The 22,763-nt window shown below is 39.5% G+C and overlaps 1 protein-coding gene across 13 annotated transcripts in view; it reads right to left on the bottom strand.

Annotated features, from left to right (window-relative positions):
- The window catches only part of MBNL2 (muscleblind like splicing regulator 2), a 109,915-nt gene that overhangs the window by 78,126 nt on the left and 9,026 nt on the right, over positions 1-22,763 (bottom strand). Inside the window, exon 1 of one of the 13 annotated variants that reach the window (XM_051608332.1) lies at positions 15,321-15,586. The exons of 11 other annotated variants lie outside the window; for them this stretch is intronic. The gene's annotated coding sequence lies outside the window, so the exon portion shown is untranslated. Of the gene's footprint in view, positions 1-15,244; positions 15,587-22,763 lie in introns of those variants that run through there. One more of the 13 variants, XM_051608334.1, reaches the window with a different exon arrangement.

Genomic DNA, 22,763 nt, shown 5'->3' with positions numbered 1-22,763 from the left:
GCTATAAAGCACCCAATGTCAACTCAACCAAGATGTGCCCACCTGCCCATGGCCAACACATCATGGAGTGCAGAGCAGAGATGACAGGGCAAGACAGCATGGGCTGCAGCCCCGCTCCCTGCCTGGCACCACACCTGTGGCAGGTCTGGCTCCTCACTGCAAGGGCCTGTAATTACGATGCTGTATCCCACGGGACATGCTCCCTGTCCCTAGAAAGCAAGGTGACTCTCAGTCATCGCTGGCTAATTTAAGCCTCACTGTGCAAGATCTCCAGCTACCCAACACAGAGAGGATCTTATTTCAAAAGATGCTAACATGAACATATAAAAAAAATGTAATTTTGCAGACAAATATTATGACAGCCAGCACACCTGTTCATCATATTTGAATAAATTATATTCTTAAGGAGAGAACATGCAAAAGATTTTCATGTGTTGGATAGGCTTGTCTCACTTCATCAGCCCACCAGATTAGAAAACAGGACCAGAAAGTGATGCGATAGCCCAAAGGTATCTTTCATCAGATCCTTTATATGCCAGCTTCATATTCAGTTCTTGAACCAATTTCTAACATACATATTTTTCCTATGTAACTTAATTCTAGTTATCTAGTAAGACTGGACAATGTACAGTAGAGTTTAGTAATGTCTTTGCATAGTTTGGTAAAATTACAGCATTAAAACCAGAATCAGGCTTCTGGTTCTTTTCCAAACTGTTGGGAAGTCACAAAAAGTAACATTCCCTATATTCAAGAAACAAGAGAAAACAAGACAGACTTCCACAAAACATCATCCATTCTTTGATGGCAAATATGAGCAGAAAATCTTCCTGCCACTGTAACATTTCTAAGAAAAAACATTCAATTACAGTAGAAAGTGATGAATGCATTTTTTTCCACAAACTTCAAATGAAACTTGTGAACACTTCTTTGATAATTTTGAGGGTTTCTTCCACTTTGTTAAGATGTTAAAGCAGCTTCCACGTTGCAGCAAGCAAACTAGTACTGCTCAAATGAGGAAGAAACCAGAACGGCCCTATCAGAGAAGCAGCCCACTAGTTTGACCAAGTGGCTGGGAGCCAAAAATACTAAAACTCTAATCCTAGTTCCTCTATCAATTCAAACTGAACTCTGCTGAAGTCAAAAGTGTCCTGAATTACAAAAGAACCATTATTTATTTTATTTGCTTGACTTGGAGATAACTATTGCAACATCTCTCTTTGCCTGTTATACAACCCGACATGAACACTTGTCAACTGTAATTCAGATGAACACTTTACCCAGAGTCAATCCTAACTATTTTAGTTAAGCCAACAGAAGCCCAGGGACAGGTAGAAAATGCTGGTCTGTTTTATGTAAACTGTGCATGACATCCAAGTATAAGTTTTGCTAAATGAACCATATTCTCCTTGTCAAGATCACTAATGTGCCAGGTTCAGGCTTTCCAGTACGTCCCATGCTATTTACAGCATGGCAACGAGCTTCTTCTTAAAACCCGCCAGCTCACTTTGAAGCTGGCTTTATGATACAATAACACTAATGCCCTTTGTCCCCAGGGAAGCAGGTGAGGAGAAAGGTGCACCACTGACTGTGAAACAATGTCCACAGCCTGGGACCTTTTCAGCAATCCACTGCACTACTTTGCTAATGGACCATAAAATATTCCTGCTGAACTTTAAGTCTGCAGATGACTGCAGCACACAAGAGTATTTTCTAACATCAAAGCGCTTCAAAGTCATGCTGGTAAAACTAATGTTCATTATGCTTCAGTTAAAATGCAATTGCAGAAAACAGTTTTTCTACTCCTGGCAACTTTTTTTTTTTCTTTCTAACAATGATATTCATCCCAGACCACTTAATCTAGTCCTCTCTAAGCCTGTACCTTCTTCCACAGTCTGTAACTTAAAACACTTCTTGTTTTTAAGTCCAAAGAAAACCTGATTTCATTCTCTAGGTGTATGAATTTAATACACAAAATTCTGCTCCCACCTTGACAAGAGGGCAAAAGCAATTTCTGTTTCTGTGCTTCTGCAAGCAGAGTTAATCATCCCTGGCGGCAATGACGTTATCACTTGGCCTCTTGTGGACACAAATGTTTTGCTTTTGGCAGAGAGCACCATGTAATAGCTATTAATCAAACCCAATTCCTCAGGGAAGAGTACCCTATTGCATTAGGAACTTCTACTCACACTCAGCTGCAGACATGTATTGTATTTTTTTTTTTTAACTGTAAAAATATTTATAGAAAAGTGTGCTTATGTACTGTGAAATTTTTATATACTTGCATGGAAGGAAAGTGTGATCAAATGACTGTTCTCACCTGCCAAAGGACCGATAACATGCTGTTACACAGAAGCACAATTTAAAAGAGCTCAGGCTGTTGTCAATTTTCTATTTTTTCTACTCCAATTTTCCATTAAGCCCAGAAGGCAGAACTCTTAACCGAGTTTATATGACAAACAGCATCCCTTAGCACTGCAAGACACGTCTGAATAAACCAAGGACTCCATGTAAATTAAGATTCGTTGAACTCGTAACCTGAAAATATTTTTACGACCGCCAATAGCATTATTAATAACATACTCCCATAAATTACCCAGCTCTGGGAAGTTGCGTGGCACATCCAAACAAAGCTCCTGAGGTGAGGGCAGCAAGAGCACTACCTAATGCTATTAACTCCGACTGCCTCTTAAGCTCTAAACCCATTCTGCTGCATAGATTCCCTGCACAAAACCCAAGCAGCATCACTGTTCTGAGAAAAAAATACCTGCATTTCTGTGTTGCTTTCTCCATTTACAATTTACCTGAAAACAGGATATCAAAGTAAACAGGGATGACTTTAGCAGGTCAGTCAAAAAGTCCATCTCACCCAATATTGAGTCTTCTACTGTGGTCAAAAACAGAAGTCTACAGAGGAGTGCAAAACCGGGGCAGATAGAGTGTGATAATTCCCATTAATCTTCTCCCAGCTCCAGCAACCTGTGACTCATGTCTTTGTATTTAACAGGTCTTGTTGAATTTCTCTTCCATGCATTTGCCCACTTGCTTTTTCAATGCTCCTCTGTCAGAAGAGTCTTCCATCACCAAGTCCATAGAAAGCAGGATACCGAGAGGGAGCATGACTGCTTTCTACAATTGTCAACAAAAGCTTGGCCTCTCAGGAGTGGAACATGAATATGAAGGGAAATGCTTCAGGACTTCAGAGATTTATAAAAATTTGAAAACAGCAAACAGAGCTGGGAAATAAGTTGACAGATTACCAAATCTCTTAAGTAAATGTGTTGTTACTGTGTTTTTATTACTTCTGAATGGATTGAACTAGAAGAGAGACTGTGCCTTTTCCTTCCAGTGAAAGTGGAGCTTGGAGAAAAGGGGTTTTAAGAATCACAGAATTACCTTAGTTGGAGAAGACCTTCAAGATTATTGAGTTCAACCATTAACCTCACACTGACAAGTCCTTAAGTAAACCATACCCCTAAGTACTATGTCTATATGACTCTTAAATACCTCCAGAGATGAGACTCCACCACTGCCCTGGGCAGCCTGTTCCAATGCCTGATAAACCTTGTGGTGAAGAAATTCTTCCTAATATCAGAAGAGAAAGAAGCACCAAGATCACTTCTTCTGCACCCCAAGATACATCACCTAGGACTGTTCCCAGAAGCGATGCTTTCATAGCCCTCCAACAGAGAAGGAGGGACTCCCAAGAGCATGCCCAAAGGAGCCCAAGGGAGGCACTCCAATCACGTTCAGCATTTCAGAACCATCTCAAACACATGTTGGAAGCACCAACTCATGAGAATCTGAAAGCACTTCCAAAAGGGAAAAGAAAAAAACTCAGTGTCTTTACTTCTCAGAGAGTTGCTCAAGCAAGCCTTCATCAGCATCCATTTTATTGCAAGGATTCAATTCCCCTTTCTCTCTTTATTAGCAGCGTGCATGTAACACACAACAACAGTTTTATTTACTTCAAAACTAGAGCAATCCTCATGAAGCAGAACATATGCAAGTGCTTTACTTCTTACATACCTCACGGGATATAATGCAAAGCCAGATTAAGTCTCTGTGTCAGAATACTTTGTATCTTATAGCAGTTAAAAAGACAGAACAGCGACCTAACATTAAAGTCACCTATGGAAGAAGCAGATTGTTATAAAGTACTTCAAAGGCTTTTTTTTTTTTTTTCAGATTTGTTTAAAATAATGTTTTAATGCCAACATTCACACAGCAGTGTTTTATACAACAGGAGCTGAAAACTCCCACTAAAAGCCATTTTTCAAATATCCTTCCCAGTCAAGGAGAGCACTGGAGGGAAAAAAAAGTAGTATTCAACAGGTTATCTGGTCTCTTCTGAAGACAGGTTGCCTTTTTGTGTTTTGAACACAGATTGTTTCCTGCCTGATTATCATTGGTTCTCCAAGGCAAATAAAGAAAATATCTAATCAAGCTCAATGTGAAGATGAGAGTAAAAGACCTTCTTTTCAAAAATCATGCCATTCATTTGTCCACAAGAAAACTTTAAACAAAACAACAAGCAAACAACAACAACACAACAACAACACCAACCACCACAACAACAAAAAAAACCCAAACAACAAAAAAATTGCATTTACAACTTCAGAGGCTACCTGTGTTGTGTTCAACAATACATAATGGAAATTTTTTCTCCCTGGATTAAAATAAATTTGCATTTAGTGAACCACTATTCTGTTGTCAGAGAGAGAGAACTTTTTTCTCTAAACTTGTTTTCGCAACTGGTGGGAGAGAAACAAAGAAATGCTCTTCTCAGAGTACCTCTAAGTTCTGGTGAATTTCTGTTTTCATGGAAATCTTGAAAACATTTCATTCTGAGACAAATACTGGAGCTAAAACTGGAGGGAGATCACAGTAACTGTCTGCAGATACTGCCTACCAGAGCAATCACATTTTTCTGATCTCCAGGATGATGCATTTCGGGTTTGGTGTGCAGTTCTGTTATTGACCTTTCTTTTTTGCTTAAGCACTGATTAAGAAGCACTGTCCCAGTAAATATGGGTCATACCGCTCTGGTGTTTTAACTTATGTAAAACGTCTCCCTCAGTCCAAAAATCTCACCACCCATTGCCCCTTGAGGAGAGTTACTTTTTAACACAGTTTCATTTTAGAAAAACTTTTTTTAGTACTAACAAGATACAAAGCACTTTAAAAATCAGACAGAGAGGATACAAAAGAACAAACTTGGAAAGTTTGTTAGTCAGGAGGTGAGATGAACTCATTCTCACATTTCTGCTATGTGCATATTTCAGTTGTCTACAACAGTAAAGGTGGACATACACTACACTCAGACTTCTGGAAGGAAAATAACCAAACTCATCTATATCTTGCAAAAGCAACTTCAATGTACAGAGAACTCCTTTTCATTTCTGCTGGCTCCAAAGCTGAAAAGACAAGGGATTCAGGCAGTAATACTGACAGGTCACCATTAGTCCAGTACTCCTAGGTTCCAGACCTAGGTATGTCCCTGCTTCAACAATTTGCTCAATATTTAAAAGACAATTCCCTTCTATTTTAACTTAATTATTTACTAGAGAGAGAGAGAGTGCAACAGGAAAAAGTCTTTCCTGCTCTTGCTGAAAAATTTCCCAAAGAAAGCTTCAGCATTTCAATGCCTCCTTGAAAATAATTGGGGGAAAAGTATTTTAGCAATACTGAAACAATTCCACCTCAATGCCTTATTATCATATGGCTGAATAATTTTCTCATAACTTAAACACTATCATGGACAAGCACACAATTATTCAGAAATACACTGTAAATTGTGTTTCAACAGAAAAGTTGAAAAGGAGGTTCTTTCATCCTACTGACACAAAGAATTGCAATATTTTTGCAGAGAAAAAGGAATACATTCCCCAGAAATGTTTTGACAGAGTGCTTTTCCAGAGCTTTTTCTTACCACCTCTGCTTACCTATAACTGCAACTCTCCTGGCTGTGCACAGCATTACTGCTAAGGACAGCCTGGTGTTCACCAGCACTTCCAAAGCAATGGATAGGCTCGTGACACTGAGTACAAGCAACTGGCATTTGGCAAGAGTTTTCTGCTCAAACTGCAGCAGAAAATTGGATTTGGTTACAATAAGTCTTGACAGTTTTGTCCTTTTCAAAGGTTTAATTCATTTGTTGTACTTCAAGATTAGTCTCAAAGGGGTATTTAAAGCCACACTTGGTTTTTCATTGTATGATTTGTATTGCCTTGCACAATTGTGTTAAATCATAATTCAAAAACTTCTTTAACCCTGCATACATCTCACCTTGAGAGACAGCACTAATTTTGAAAGATGTCAGATTTTCTGTGTTAAAAAGTCAATAAATCGCACAAAAAAAAAAAAATTGGATTTGGTCAAGTAAATAACATCAATAATATTCAGAGATAAAAGCCTGTCCATTTATAAACATAAAAAAGGACTGTTGTCATTAAGCTTATATGCCTTTTTATTCCAAAAAACAACTTTTCAAAAATCTCTTAACAGATTTCTGTGTTGAACATGCTTTGTTTTAATGCAATATTTGCTTATTTTGTAAATAGATTTTTTTAATCTTCTAACCTCCAGCCTGTGTACACACACAGGGCCCTGAGACTTGACAGGACTTCTTTCCACTTCACACATTTCCAGGACAAAGCAGTGAGAACAAAAAAAACCAAAAAAAAAAAAACCCAAACAAACAAAAAATCAAACTAGATCAGAAAAAAACACTCCAAACAAATTAACCCATTCTCTCTCAGTCAAAATTATGCCCTCCAATAATCCTCTGCAACTTTACAAGCTGCAACTTATTCATTACTAACATTTGGCTTTCACAGAGATATGCACTTTATTACAACACAGACTCCAGAAATCTTGAAAACCTACTTAAAAGGTTCTTCTCCACATTTATCACTCGCCCATCATCTGAAATATTAGTAACCATGGTACCACTTTATATAACAGGACTGCCTGTCTGCTACCAAAAAAACACTCTATTGTACTCTGAAAAGACAGAAAAGGGAGAGACTAGAAAGATGCAGTGGTATAGTTTTATGCTTTTAGGATTTTTAATGAGCAAAGTTCACTCAATTTATGTATTAAGAGGGTTGGCTTGTTTTTAGAAAATATCATGATTATGGTGCTGGAAAGTTCAATGGAAATCCATGATGTAAGGTCCCAGGTTTTTTCTTGCTTCATTATTGCCAAACATTCACCAGGTAAGCAGGGTCCACTAGGTAAATTTTGAAGAGGAATCCTGCTGATGCACAAGGCACTGTGCAATCTAAATTTCCTAACTGCAGCACTGAAGTCAATGCAGGTACATAAATAAAAACTCTAGCAATTTTAAATCAGAAAAGCAGAAACTGCCTTCCATTTCTGAAGTCCTATTTCAAGCCATAAATTTTTACCTTTCAGTGAAGTACTGCAAAGATGAACACTATCCCATTTACCTTTCCCTGAGTGAAGTTTGCTAATATTTTGGTGCCTGGAGGCCTGGAGGGTGGTTATCTTTACCAAAGAAGACCATTACTACTAAGCTTGTTCTAATTCAATTTCTCTCTAAGAAAAACAAACAAACAAAAGCAAACAAACAAAACCAAAAAAACCCCACACCACTTATATTGATTTCTGTAACACAGATCCCAAAGTGTAAGGACCCACTATGCAATCCTACTGGAGCACAGCTATCTCTCACTCATTTAACTGGAAGCCTGCAAACATCAAGTACATTTCATAAAGCCTTATCACATACAAGTATGTTCACAAGGAACTGTCAGTTTTCATTGAAGACTACAATTTTGGCAACTGTAGAGAAGAGCTATAAAATAAAAATCATAAAAGCTCAAAGTTAAACAAAATAGAAACAAACAAAACATCTCACCTTTGTCAGGTGGTTTTTGTGAGACCTAGTCATCATGATGACATGATTCTTAGGGGGTTAAAGGAAATTTAATCAAAAAGGGTAGCTAGAAGTGCTAAGCATTTCCAGATGGCCTGAAGACTGAAGTCAGATAACAAGTTCAGAGTCAACAAATTCTACAAAAAGCCCCCATACCCAAAAAACTCACATGGTAAAATAGTATGATTTTACTTCTAATAATCTATTGTAATTTCCCTAAGTTTACCAACAGAGGTGCTCTTCTCTGCTTTGCAACATAAGCAATAAAAGACAGTTTGCAGTTAACATAAAATTTTTTGCAAAGTCATACTGGAAGCCAGCTGTGACAAGTTACAAAAGGATCTGATGAGTACACTGGATGGTAAAACAACATAAATAGTTTAACATAAATATAGGTAAAATAATCCAGATGAGGAGAAAAATAAAAATAAGAACTACACACACAACACTTGATTCAAGCAAGACACTACTGTACAGGAAAGATCTTGTGGACATTATGGGCAACTCAATGAACACTTCAGCAAAATATTCAGCTGTTGATACAGCAAGCAGAACATTTGGCAATATCAAAGGAAAACAGAAATAATTATTCTACTATATGTAGACATGGAGCATGTAATTCTCGAGAGATAAATCCAACTTAGATTGCCCCCATCTCAGAAAGAGGTAACTACAAAGCTAGAGAAGAGGGAAAGAACAGCAACAGCACCATCAGTGCTATTGAAAGGCTTAGATACACTAAGAGGAGGCTTTTGACAACAAAAAGAATATGATGTCCATACAGACTAATGATGGGGACCACTAAATGTTCACTAGGAAGCAAGGACACTCAGTGAATTACCAATTGTAAAACCATACAACAGATAGTTATCTTTGCATATGGCAAACAGCTAAAGTGTGAAGTTAAATGGCAGGTGATTTACCGAAGGTCAAAAATATGAACAAGTTTAAAATAACTTCTCTACTTCAAGATCTGATTATTTAAATAGCTGTCAGAATCACTGATGGCTCCTAAATTCATGGCTGAGAAGGGAAGTCCTCCTCTGAAAGCCTCTCACCCCTGGAAACTAACAGCTTGAGTCACAAACCAGGTAAGGAACGTACTCCTGTTCTCAGCTCATCCTTTTGCCTTCTTCACCTCAGGATGGCAGCTCCTTACAAGTAGCCTTGTCCTGAGCCAAGGCTGGCTATAGATCCATAGGTACATGCTGATCCTCAAGGCCTCACATGAGAAACTCAACACTTTCATATCCTATTTCAGACTTCAGAGATGGCAGGCTCATTCCACCTATCTTCAGGCACTCAAATGCATCACTGATGACTAAAAAGCACAATATCCTTCATTGTCCTCATGCCAAAGGGGGAATGGGCATCTCCAAAGTACAATTCAGAATGTGAAGGCACAGCTTTATCTCCAGAGGCCACCACAAAGCCACTGACCTAACAGGACAGACACCCACCCACAAGAACCAGCAGATCACACAAGCAACTGTGCCACCTGCTCTGCACTCCAGAGGGATGATTTACCAACTTGTGAAGGCAAAAAACCCCTCATAGAAACACGTTTGTTCTCAGGCCTCACTCCCTTGCCCTTCAGTCATTGTGTCCTGCTCCTCAAGAGACTGGGGAGAGAAGAGAGGACAGAAGGAGAATGAGAAAGCAGAGACAGCAGCGGTACTGGATCCCTTGCATCCTACAGTGTCTAGCTATTTCCATCTCTAATAGTCAGGTCCTGGAGATGGATTTACTTCCAGATATTCCTCTCCAGCTTCTCCCCTTCAGACGGATATTGTGGCTTCTTGCCACTTAGGAACTTTTACACCAAGGATTAAGCTGTCAGCTTGTCCCCTGCTGGTGTTTCCACTTCAAAGACCTGCTACTGTGGATACCAAAGCCTTTGAAAGTGGCCTCACCCCACAAAGTCATGAGCATTAGGTGAGGTCTTAAAAAAAGGAAAAAAAAAAAAAAAAAAAAAGGCATTTATGTTACAAACACATCAGTGCAGCCACTTTTAAAGCCTTTAATTCCTTCCCCACTGTGGAAAAAAAAAAATCTTAGGGTTTTTTTTGGCTTCCCCACGTACCCTTAAAATTATGGCAATAAAGCAATCCAGTCCCAAAGCACAACCCAGGATTAGCAGAGGGAGACTAAAATACACAGGGAACCTCAAAAAAAGAAACGAAACCAACAATAAACCAAAACAAAAAACCAAAACAAGCAAAGAGAAAAGTTTTTAGACACAAGCGCTGAAGCTCCAGGAGAGCAGCGCGCGGTGCTGCCGGCGCGTGTTCAGCATGCCAATGAGGACTGCAGCACTGCAATGCTCAGGCCCACGCATCAGCCTCCTCCTCCCCAAAAGCCTTGAGGACAGCTGGAGGAGCTGACCTCAAGGTGCCAGCAAATTTGGGCCCTGGAGTGAGGAGATGAAGGTGGGAAAGCCAGCGTGGTGGCAGTCAGAGGGTGTGGCTGGGGATGCTGTGCCATGTGGGAACACAGCCGTCAGGGAAAATCCCCTACATACCATTGCAGCCTTTTAAATAAAAGCGAGACAGTGCTGAAGTCCTGAATCATTAACTGGGCACAGAGGGTCCACTCCTGCCAATCCCATCAACGGTACAGCCTGAAGTGTAGGGTCCACTCCTGCCAGTGGTGGGCCTGTCCCACCACAGGCGCAGCCTGAAGTCTTTGCTGACAAACCAGTGTGGCTGGAAACATGCACACAGCTGCTGGTAATGGCACCACGGATAGTCCAAAAACGGGAAAGAAGTACCCAAAAACGATAAAAATGGACTAAAACTAGGCTCTGATATCCTGCAAGGCAGCTGAACCATTTGGTATAGGTGAAGCCTACGTAACAGAGCATTTGGGGAGGAAAAAACCAAAACAAAAACAATCAACATAAAAATCTTCAGAAACTCAGGAAAAAAAAGTATTTCGCCTGGAAGAGAGAGAACTCTAAAGGGTTAAAAAATAAATCAATTTTTTAAAAAAAATCACTAGACTTATCTCTTAAAAGTGATCACACACAAAAAAAGCATACTGAATAGCTGCCTTTAGAATTCACAAAAAGGGAGGGGCGGGGGGGAGGAGAAGGCATTTCCAGCAGTCCTACCTTCCTTCTATAAAACTACAGAGGCAAAATATTTCTGTATTTTTCCTTACCTGTATTTTCTAATTCTGCCTATTGTCAGAGGCGCTGTACTCTCTGCAGGAGAGAATATCTTGCACCACATGAGCTTCCAGACTGACCTTGTCTCTATTTATGAGTCCAGCAATATGTAACACCCAGACCTTCCTGAAACATCATTTATCATCCACTCAGAACAGATTAAAAAAATATGGATATAAAATACATTTTTTAAAGAGACTCTGATATAAAGAATTTGTTTCTATTTTTGATCCATTTTTTTATGCAACTGTACCACTAAATCCCTCCCTACTGTCTTTATTAGCTACTGGTTTTGCACTGCAAAAATCATAAAAATGAAAAAACACTTTTATGAGCATGTGTATATTACATAAATGTGTATGCATTTGTGAACATGCATCTAGGTATAAGAGGGAGTGGGGGAAGAGTGCAAATGTCTGTATTTATCCTTTCTGTTGAACAGAACTACAGCTGAGTTCCAGCTAAGTTTAAGGTATCACAAGCCCACCAGCTCCTTTGCCAGACTTACAGCTCCAGAAAGCCTACAGGTCTGCAGAAGCAGCAAGCTGCGTGCTGGCAGTTCTCAACAGCTTTAGTAATCATCTCTAGCACAGAGTCCCCTACATAAGAAGTATTTCTCCGTGTTAGTTACAAGGATTTTACATTTAATCTCCTGTTGGGTAAGCTCTTCAATTTTAACAGCCCCAAAATTTTACTTTTTTACTGTGCCCAAAATACTGAACTAAGAACTTTATATTGCCAGTGTTGTCAGAGGGAGAGCTCAGTGTTTTACTGGCCTTACTAAAAGAGAATCTGGAAAAAAAAAAGGGGGGGAAGATGAAGAAGTTGGCAGCTTCTAGAAAAGGGCTACAGGATTTCTTTCTCATTCCACACCTTCTACCCCAAATACAGCTGAAAAGTTTGTGTTTAAAATCAGAGTTTGGACTCTGTATATCAATAACCAACAACTGTCACTGCATTTGCTAGTAATGTATAAGACTATTAGTTTAATTAGTCAAACAGTTAATACTACTATTATTTGAACTAGTTTTCAGCAATGACACCCTCTTGAAATGAGTGTTATATTCTTCAGGCTATAATTTCAGGCTGTCTATAAACTTGTTATATAGCACTGGTTGACACTAGTTAACCATAACACACGGTATTAAACATATCAAATTAGCTTCACAATAAAAGGCTAAAAAATCGTTTGAAAAATAAAATATATACTAACAAATTCTAAAGCAAGTGATTTTATTCTCATTTGCTACAATTCTGTAACGTGTTTTTATTAAAAAAAAAAAAAAAAGGAGGGGGGGGGGGGGGGGGGGGGGAGGGAAACATCATTGGGCTTTAAAAAAAACCCCAAAGTGTTTTGTCCCTGAAAGTGAAAAAAGAAATTCTCAAATTTCTAGTAACATAGAAAACAAGGTATCACACTAAGAGTTATTATGTTAAATTTAAATCTAAGCTATGTGTCTAACTAATTATTTGGGAAAGTAAAACCATACGTGAAATCATTGACAAGGAATTTCATTTGAACACTAAGTCTTTTTCTCATCTCTCAATGTTACAAAAACTGGACATTTCTCAGAGCTTTTTACAAATAAACAGAGTACAGATTATTCCCGACATACTTGCGAACAACATAGAACAACTTTCATTCACAGCAGAAATGAGTTACCAGACCTGACTGCCTGAAATCCAACACAAGAACTACTTTTCTTTAAAAAAGAACAACAAAGCAAAAAACACTGTAGCATGCATTTTAGCTTTCTGTAAAATATATGCTTACAAATTAAGAACTTTACAAAAACTCTGTAGTCACAACACTATACTTCAGGACAAGTAACTCATTAGTAAACCCTGCCTCAGGAAAATGAAGACTAATTCTAAACAGAGCCATTATTTGTTGAAAATGGACAGACTGCACACAGTGAGACGTTACCACACTAACAGCTCTGACAGCAATCCACACAGCAAATAAGAGGAAAAGATACTACTAAATAAGAAGAGGTACCAGAATCTGGTCCAAAATACTTTTATTATTAACTACCTACATGACAAATGTGAATACTACTGCCCCTACCCTCCAAAACAAAAAGCTCATCTACCTATCTATACAAAGGATCCCTCGAGTAGGAAATATTTTTTTAATCCCTTTGTCACTTGACTGTCAATAGTTTGACACAAACTATTAGACTAAGTGATGGATGCAAGTTTTCACTTTGTAATGTATAGCATTTTCCTTCTTATGCTTAACTGCCAATCTCAAAGGTATGAAAAAGTCCACTTAAATTATGTGAAAGGAAGAGACAGTCTCAAAACATGAGACTGAAACATTTCTCTGCAAGCTGTGCATCAAAATAATTTTATTTGCAAAAATTAAAAATTTAGCTCACATTTTATGGATTGGAAAAGATTGTTTTGACTTCTAACATCACACTGAAATATCAAGTTATAAACACACATATCCCCACACACATAAAAGTCCCTTGGATTTTTAATAATAATGCTCTATACCCCGACACGAGTTTCACTTGTTAGTAGAGTTTGAAATTCTCAGAAGACACGAGGTTGATCTTATCTAGAAGAGCGCAGCGTTTAAAAATAACTGGTTCATAAACTGAAGATGTGCCAACTGCCTAGCTGAAGGTCTTGAGCAAGTATTTAGCCAGGGTAGGGCAAAATGGAATCAACCTCCTCTGACTCAAGTCATCTGTGAGGAGCCAAGAGGTGACATCAGGAGTTTTGAGCTCATGCCCTGTACATCTCCTTGGAAAAGGAAAGGGAGAGTAGGTCTAGAAGGGCCTACTTAATGCAATATTTTTAAAACTAGCATAACTTGTTCCTAGAGAAAAGAAATCATTAAAAAATTAGAACTTTCCCCCAAATCACACCATTAAAAGCTTTTCTAGGCTGTGGGAGGTTCTTTTACCTAATTTCTTGAAGACATTGACCTTTAGTCTTCCTCAGCTCATGCACTCAACTTTTCTAACCATTTCCTATCTGAATACAAGTATTTATATACAATGTTCATGGATATTACGGGAGCAATAACAACATTTTCCTGTTGTTTTCCCGACTGTTAGTCTTGGGGAAAAAAATAATAAAATAAACTGTATTATATACTGTATATATACACAATACTGCTCTAACGCAACTGGAGATAGAATGCTAACTGGGTTCCTAATCGGGTTGAATCCTGCAAGGTACTGAGCACCACCAATACATATGACAGTCTAAAAGAGTTGAAAAGGCTTCATCATGTCACAGGATGAGGATGATGTCCTCAGACCCCTCCCACAATATGACAGAAAAGTTTGCTTAAAACCTAATAAATAATAATAATTAATAATTCTCCTAGTCTTTCAGAATTTTGCAGACTTATGCCTAATAACCCTTTTCCTTCTCTCCAGAGCATTTAACATAAATCTTCTCCATTCCTTCCCAAGGCTTCTCCTCAGCAAGAAAGTTGATGTGCCTCAGCACAGTGAAATCATTGCTCTAAAAGCCAGTCTGCTCATTAAATTTTTCTGCTAGCTGTGTGTTCTCTCATTAAAAATTTATTAAGATCAGATAATTGCAGCACGTATTATTAACCTTGTTTTCCTTGTTTTCATGTACAGGTTCTGTTTTGCTGCCAAGACAAAGGAAAGGGCAGGGGAAACACTCAGCTAAAATGCAAAAACAAAAAACTCCCCCGACTTGTGTTCAAGAGCATAAAGAATCTCAGTGCAGGCAAAAATGTCCATAGTTTTATAATGTGGTAAAATCTTGTAACCTTGTTGTGCAACTCCTACAAGTCTTAGACAGGCAGTCTTGGCTTTAACTAAAGTCTCCAACAGGGAATTATTTAGATCAGCCAGTCTACCTCACCTAAATCTTCCGACATATCTGCTATAAACTTCACAGATTTCCAGGTTAACCCCTTCTCTTTCTTAAAGCTAGGAAGCACTACCAGACAACAACCCAGCTAAAAATCCAATTAGGGTAACAGCACTTCTGAAACACACTGACCTATTTCTTTTTTTACTTGCCTTATTTTAATACGCATATACTCACATTCTATTTCTGAAGAGAGCTATTTACATAGGAAATCAATTCCCTTTAAAAACAAGTTACCAGAAAATTGAGCTATTGCACACAAACAGAATTCATCCACCAGAAAAAAAACACTTGTTTCCCCGACTCACCCCAGGAACACAGAGGGTATGCAGCACACTGCAGCAAACTCTTCAAACATTCAATAAAAGACAACGATCCTCCTACCTTGTTTAGCCCTGTCTATTCGGCACATTCCCAACGTGAAAAGGAACATCCAATATAAACAAACAGCTGTATCTTTCCCATTGCATCATGGTCAGTAATTTTCACATGAAACAACGAGCAGTCTGTTTTGGGGGGGTTTGTTGGGTTTGGGTTGTTGGCTTTTTGGTTTTTTTTTTTTGCGCTCAGAAAGCCTTGTGCCTTATCTGGGGATTTTTCCTCAGATGATGAAGCAAAGACACAGCCTAAACTCTTGTTGCTGAAAGACTGCAGCCCTTCCTTCTCCCAGAGCCCTCCCAGCATATGGCAGCCAATCACACCCAGCTTCGTCAGCCCTACTGCTCTTAAACTGATCCTAACGGGATGATTGACATAGCAACACAGCGCTTCTAATGTGTAATAACAATGCATCCATACTGATGAAACCAGGAATTTCCCTCATCCAGGGAAGGAGTTTTGCTGGCAAGGTAAAGCAGTACCTCCATGAAATAACACACACAGCAAAAGCAAACAACTCCCTTCCCTTCCACTGCAACAGCAGCTACATTTCTTGCACAAGGATTTTCAAAGCTTTTGCTAATCATAAATGCTTGCATAAACATAATTTCCAAAACTGCAGAACTGCAGTGATGCTGTTTTGGTTGTAAAGGTGAGCCGTGCACCATAAACCAAACAGTCGAGCCTTTAACACACAGCTGAAACATATTCCAGTACAGGCAGCAATATTCTCATTTCAACGCTGCATTAATCTCACTGTGCAGCATTTGCATTTAACAGTAATACACGCATAAGGGCTTTCCAAATACTTGAGACCAGTCATTCAGGACTGCAGGTATGGGATGCTTCTCGATGAAAACAATCTGTACGATGGCGTTTTAATATCCTTGGCAGACTGATCACCTCAGCAGCGTCCAAACTGCAGTTTGTGTGATTAGCTTACAGCTCATGTTCACTTGTATCAAGGTTCTGGCATAAGGACTGTGCTACCAGTTGCCATTTTCAAGTCAATCTGTGGGCAGATCGATACGCTGAGGACACGAGGCTGCTGTCAATCAGTTTTTCCCCACAAATTTTGCTGAAGTTTTAAAACAAGTGAACAAAGCAACCAAGGATTATTGAACAAGCGTTGCAACTAAGAAAAATACAAAAAGGAGCTTAAGCTCAAAGTCAATCTTTATCCAGAAAGGGATAAAGGTTGCAGTGCAATACTACGTTAGACAGCAGTTTATGCAATTCAAGCCATTACATTAAAAAACGTGTAAAATGTGTTTAAAATTCCACTAAAAGTTTAGAAATATGAATAGACAAGAGGAAAACAAAGCTCTCATTCACTGTAAGCTCTGTCCCAAGGCCCCATTGTTTCCTATGGACTATTTTGCATATTATAAATGTGGCTTCCCAAAAATCCATTATTCCTCTATCCCACAAGAAAAAACTCTCTTCTGGGCGCCACCATCTCCCACTCAATTTGTGAAAACCCTCCCCTCCCTGGCATGGCTGAAATGAGCTCCTGCCAAGGAGGCTCCTGCAGCCAGCCCTTGCTCAGTCACCCCCACCACTCTGCTCTAATCTGCCCTATTTAAAAAAACCACACCAAAACCAACAACACAAACCCAAACCAACCAACCAACCAACAACAACAAAAAAAAAACACCAAAAAAACCCCTAAACTCCCCCAAAAAACCCAAATAGTTGATTCTGGTGGGTCTCTGGAGACCCCTGGGACAGGGGTAGTAACATCATCTGTTACTAAGGTGGCCTGGTGCAACTCGTATTTTCCACATTCTTTTGACTTTGCCAAACTCATGCTGCCTGTGATAAAAATTTTCCATGCTGGACATCTGCTGCAGGATTTATTTACTTTTCTGCCAAAACACAGTTTGCCCATTTCTGAGATAGCCTAGACAAAAACATGTTGCTCTGCCACCCCTGTAACTCACTCACCAGGAAACTCTGGCTCCCCTGACCATGTTAGGGCAGCCTTGAAATTTGGCAGAGTGCTGATCCCTTGCTTTTGTTGGTTGTTTGGTGGGGGGTTTTTTTGTTAAATCAAGGCTAGTTTTTTTGCTATACTTAGGAAAAAATCTTCCTATTTGAAGCTTAAAAACCTGTCAAAATTCATCTGACACACACCATCTTTTTAATTTATTTTGTTTCTGATCCCTACAGTGCAAAACCTCATAATGTTCTGCGGTAAAGGGTCCACTGCCTCCTCCAGTCACCCACCCGTATGCGGCTGGAAAGGCACCAGCCCCACAGTGCAACTGAGCATGTAATGGGCTCAAGTTACAGGAGATTAGCAGGATTTCCCCTGTAACTGCTGCTCCCATCTGCCAGAGACCAGACATTGGAGCTGACAGCAGGAAGACAGCCTCGCCTGTTGCTTTCATGACCCTCCGGCTGGTGCCCCAGTGAAGTACAGGACACAGGCCCTGCAGAGGGCGTGTGAGAAAGGCTGGGTGGACCAAAACATGACTTAGAGCTGGGCAGAAGAGAGACAGTGATCAGAGGGAAAGGGAGGAAGAGAGGCAACAGCCAGTCTTGATTTCCTGAGTCTGGTCTAGCAGGAGGTTACAAAAAGGAAGAAGATAGTGCCCAAGCTGGACAAGGAGCTGGGGAGAGTAAGCAGCACATGCACCACCAGTCAACAGTGAAAAAGTAAACGAATCCTGAGTCTGTTCAAGGAGAAAGTTGCAACAAGGAAGAAGACAGTGCTCAAGCTGGAGAGGAGCTGGGGTGAGTAAGCAGCACACACGCCAACTGGTCAGCAACCGGTCACGTGCCGAGACCTGTTGTGGTGCCTTGATTTTTTTTCCAAATAGGGAGGAAGCTACCTCAAAAAAAAAACCACAACCAAAATCCCACACATCCAAGACAAGTCACTACCACAGTCCCCTGAAAGGTGAGGGTTCAGAACTGCCTGCACAACCCTACTTCAGCACCGCTGCTTCAGAGAGCATAAGCCAGTATTCAACCACTGCAGAGATTCAACTGCCATCAAACAAAACAGGGTTGCAGCGCTCCCAGATACCACCAGCTATGTGCACGCCTGGCTTCTCATGGGGCTTATTACCTCTTAGTTCCTCCCTTGCCAAAGGATCAGAAGCCGCTCAACTCAGTAGGGCATGCTGAAAATAAATCATGTCACACTTGTGAACCCTTTGGCTGGGCCCCATCAAAAACCTCAAGAGAAAAATGTATGATCTTTCTCAAAAATGGTGCTTGAGTAGTGTGCAGGAAATAAGGCACAAGTTCATGGACTAAACAAAAAGAGATATTTTTTAAAAGTGACTGATCTCAAACTGAGATATGCCCATGCATCCACCCATTTCCCACATCAGTTACAAAGGAAAAGGCCAGGATTTCAATTTTCAGGCAAATTTATACAATTGTATTATGTATTTAATTGCAAAATTACATCATTTTAGAGAAACTGAGACATTCAGATGTCAAACACAACGAAGAATAACAAATAAAGGTAAATTCCCAACTCAGAAAATGCCATCTGCTCTGCTTGACATACTCCTAAATTAATGAATCAAGAGGAAAAAGCTGCTAAAGGTGACTATTAAACACCATTTTCTGAAGGCTGGGCATATAACTTTCAGAGAATAGTGGAGACTATTTTGAAAGTAATAGAGGGAAACTGGAACATGCAGAACCTGCACAGCTGTTTTTCCTTCTCTTCTCTTGAACCATAGCAATTAGGTCTGATCCCAGAAACAACACCACTTCTCAACCTAAAGAGACTTTTGCAAGAAGAGTGGAATATATATATAACACTAACACTGAGAACACCAAGCAAACTATGTAACATTCAGTACAGCAGAAAGATGATTTTGAGGCTTGCATAGATGACCTATGGCAACAGTGACATTTTGGCAAGTTCAGCGATGACAAGAAGAACTTCAAAACTATTTCTTGTGTCAGTAATAGACTCTTCTCTTAGTAACTTTCCACAACTGCTACTACTAGCAAAACTCAACCTTGGTAGCCTTGCTATCTGAACGACAGCATAAAGAAAAGTCAAGACAGCTGCCAAGATTTTAATCCTACACACCTAGACCTGTTCCTGCACAATACCACTAATGCCAGGCTTTGCAAAATACCTTACTCTTTTCTCTCTACCAGGGTTGGAGTGATGGTAGAAATCACTACAAATTACAAAAATAAAGAGTAATGCCAAAATTCAACTTAATAACTGGAAGCAGGCATGCCGTTTTGAAAGGAAACTGCTAGGTCTAACTCTGGTTTCAAAAATACGCTTATCAGAAGTACAGGTTTTCAACTGTTTTTACTTCCTAGCACCCAGACATCCCAACATCTACCTAACCTAGGAAAACTAAAGATTGATCATGCACAGACAGGAAAACAGACTACTTTACTTCCATTAAATATGCTGAGAGAAATATGAAATTAAAACACACCATAGAAGCAAGTCTATATTCAAGTTATGTGTTAGGATTCAACCTTACCAAAATTAAGGTGGCTTCTGGAGGCCTTCCAAGTCCCCTCTCTCCTTCTGCTGGTTGCACAAGGAATTTAAGCCACGCCTAAACTGTGAGATCCAAACACATAGGTTCAGGCATGCATCCAGTCTGCATCCTGACTTTATTTTGGGATGACACCGATTCCCCATCAGGATGAAAACTGAGTACATGTGCACTGCTCCTTCACAGGTGGTTCCAGTTGGAAAGGGCAATGAAGGCACCAGCCAGAGGAGAGCTGCAAACACTCCAACCAGGCTTTGCAGCCGAACGTTTGAGAAACATGCCCAGGGTGCCACGGAGAGCTGAGCTGCCTCTGGGTTGTAGCCTTATGCACTTAGTTTGAAATATATTTGACCAAATAGAAACACGTGCATCTCACTGAGTCACTCCACTCCTCCTCTCTCTTTATAGTCACTGAAGAGAAACAGGCATTTGTGGGCTGTGATTCATTCGATCTGAAGTAGTTATTCTAAGAGATTCCATCATACCCTAAAAGCATTTGTGTTCCTCTATTGGTTACCTGAGATGGTCACCCTTAGGCTCCTTCTATCATATCCTTCATTAAACATATAACAGATGAAATCTTACTACAGAAGCAGCTTTATTAGGAACACAGATATGTAAACACTCAAGATACATGCACTGGATAGCACTTCTGATTTTCAAATTAATCTAAAATAACTAAAGACATTAACATAAAGCTAAAAAACACCTGTATTTTGACAATGTACAGTTACAGTTTTGGTGTAAATCCCCAGCTTGCCATAAGCATGTTCCAGCTATGTTGCTATATAAGCGACATAAGCTTGTTCTCTAAGCTATGCCGAACATGTTCCAGAGTATTTTTTGCCCTGACTGATCATCAATCCTTCCACTCGGTCACACCTTCGTCCTCCGAACAACTGATTGACACCAAATTAACCTAAGAGAAGTTGGACTGGGATCATCCTCCTGATTTTCTTTTCAGCATAGGAGGCGGGTACTTTTGTGGGGAGGAAAGGGTGAAACAACCAGTATCTTCCTGACTCTGTCTATATAAACTAGGTAATATGAACAGACAAAATAATAAGCTAGGTAAAATAACTGGCAAATACCTATATTGCCTTGATCTTAAAACACAGACTTATGCAAAAGTTTTCTTTCAGGAAAGTTATTCTGTTTTTCCTCATGACAGCTGAGAAAAAAAGAAAAAAAAGTTGTCTGCAGTTTGCTGACCTGAAATACCAAAACACAGAAGTATTAAACATTAAAACTTAAATTTTAGTCCTCCAAACCCAGACATATAGTGCCTTCTGAGATGCCCTGGGGAATTCCTGCTGGCCTCCAGTGGTCACTACTGGAAAGACTGGACTACTGGTATGTCCTGGGTTATATCTGCCAGTCCTGTGCACATGGCCCAGATAGAAAATGCCCTAGTGTCATTTTAGATGCCATATATTTAGCTACCTCTACCCATCCAAAAATGTAAACCATTTCTTTAATACATATCTGAATAGATCTTCTCAGCTCTCCTAGCAGAATGTAAAAGGGTTACATACAGAACAGAAACCCATTCTCTTCAATTGCTAAACCCTATTCAAAACAGACATTTTAAGAATAATCAGGCATCATAAGTGCACAAGCACTATTTAAGCCAGCAACATACACCACAAATTCACAATAAATCCTTCTTTTTGCTGACTTCATTTCCCTCTGTTTTGTACACCATCTACCACAATCAGGGAATCATCTGATGGAAGTCTCCCAAGCCTCTCACTCCAGCTGAAATAAACACCAAATGCTTAAGCCTTCACAAAAAAAGTATTTTGAATCCATGTTGTTGTGAAGAATACTTTCCAAATGTGGCAAATTAAGAAGAATGCAAGTGTTGTACCCTTTAGTCTTTAATACCCAGTTGTAAACAATGCCAAGGTCTAAACTCACACTACTCACTAATGCCTAAGTTATCTTTAGTCAGACCCCTGTGCATTGGGAAGTTCTTCCATTGCTGATAAAAACATACTCCTTCCTTCTCAGAACTCTCCATGACTAATTTCCTCTACAGCCATTGTTCTGGCCTCAGATTTGGAGTAGCTCCTATTCAAACCCACAACAGGAGGAAACCATTTGATAAATCACCCTTGTCAAAGAACCTACTAACCTCAGCCAGAAAGCCACAAGGGTATAGGAAAATCCTCTTGTGTTGCAGGAAGCATAGGTGGAGGTGCATATGCTAAATGTCTGCCTCTTTATCCTAAGAATTTGCTGGCTTTCCATAATAGTCCAGCTACTGGAAAGACATAAGAGCAAGATTTGTCCTCTAAGAAGTCCCTAAATTACCAAAAATAACACTTCACATAGCTACATAAGAAGCATTCCAATTATGTTTTCTGCAGGTAAACCAAATATTTTTTAATTGTCTGTGAAGCATCAGTTATCAGCCTGTAATGCATCCTAGATCCTGCATGTAATTCAAGCAATGGCCACAAATAATAATCTTCTGACCAGTGATGTAATGAGGACTCTAATGAGGACTCTTTAAATCCAAAAACTCTTTTATTACTCTATTATAAACCCAAAGGGAGAAAGATGGCACTGAAACTAAGCTACATTTTGAGTTTTTCCATCTATAATTAGTACAAAAATAATTCAACTCACTCTCATTTATTAAATTTATTTATTTACACACTACTGGAATACTGGTGTAAAACACCCCACTGCTATTTAACAGGTGATGCTAGATCCCATTTCCCTACAAGCTGCCTCTTAACAGCCTGAGCCTGTAGGGTAGATGCTTGGGGACATCTACCAAAATCAGCAAGCAATCTCTACTGTAAGCAGAGAAAATATGCTCCAGGAGACCGTACAAAAAAATGAGAGCAAATTGGATAATTTTTGGGTTTTAAGATCAGTAAGAGTAGGATTCAATCCCTCAGCCTTTCACAGCAATTAATAACCTGCACATGTAAGAGCAGAG

Source organism: Apus apus, chromosome 1 (genome assembly GCF_020740795.1).
Source record: "Apus apus isolate bApuApu2 chromosome 1, bApuApu2.pri.cur, whole genome shotgun sequence".
Taxonomy (NCBI): Eukaryota; Metazoa; Chordata; class Aves; order Apodiformes; family Apodidae; genus Apus; species Apus apus.
This window is presented reverse-complemented; position numbering and strand designations above follow the sequence as displayed.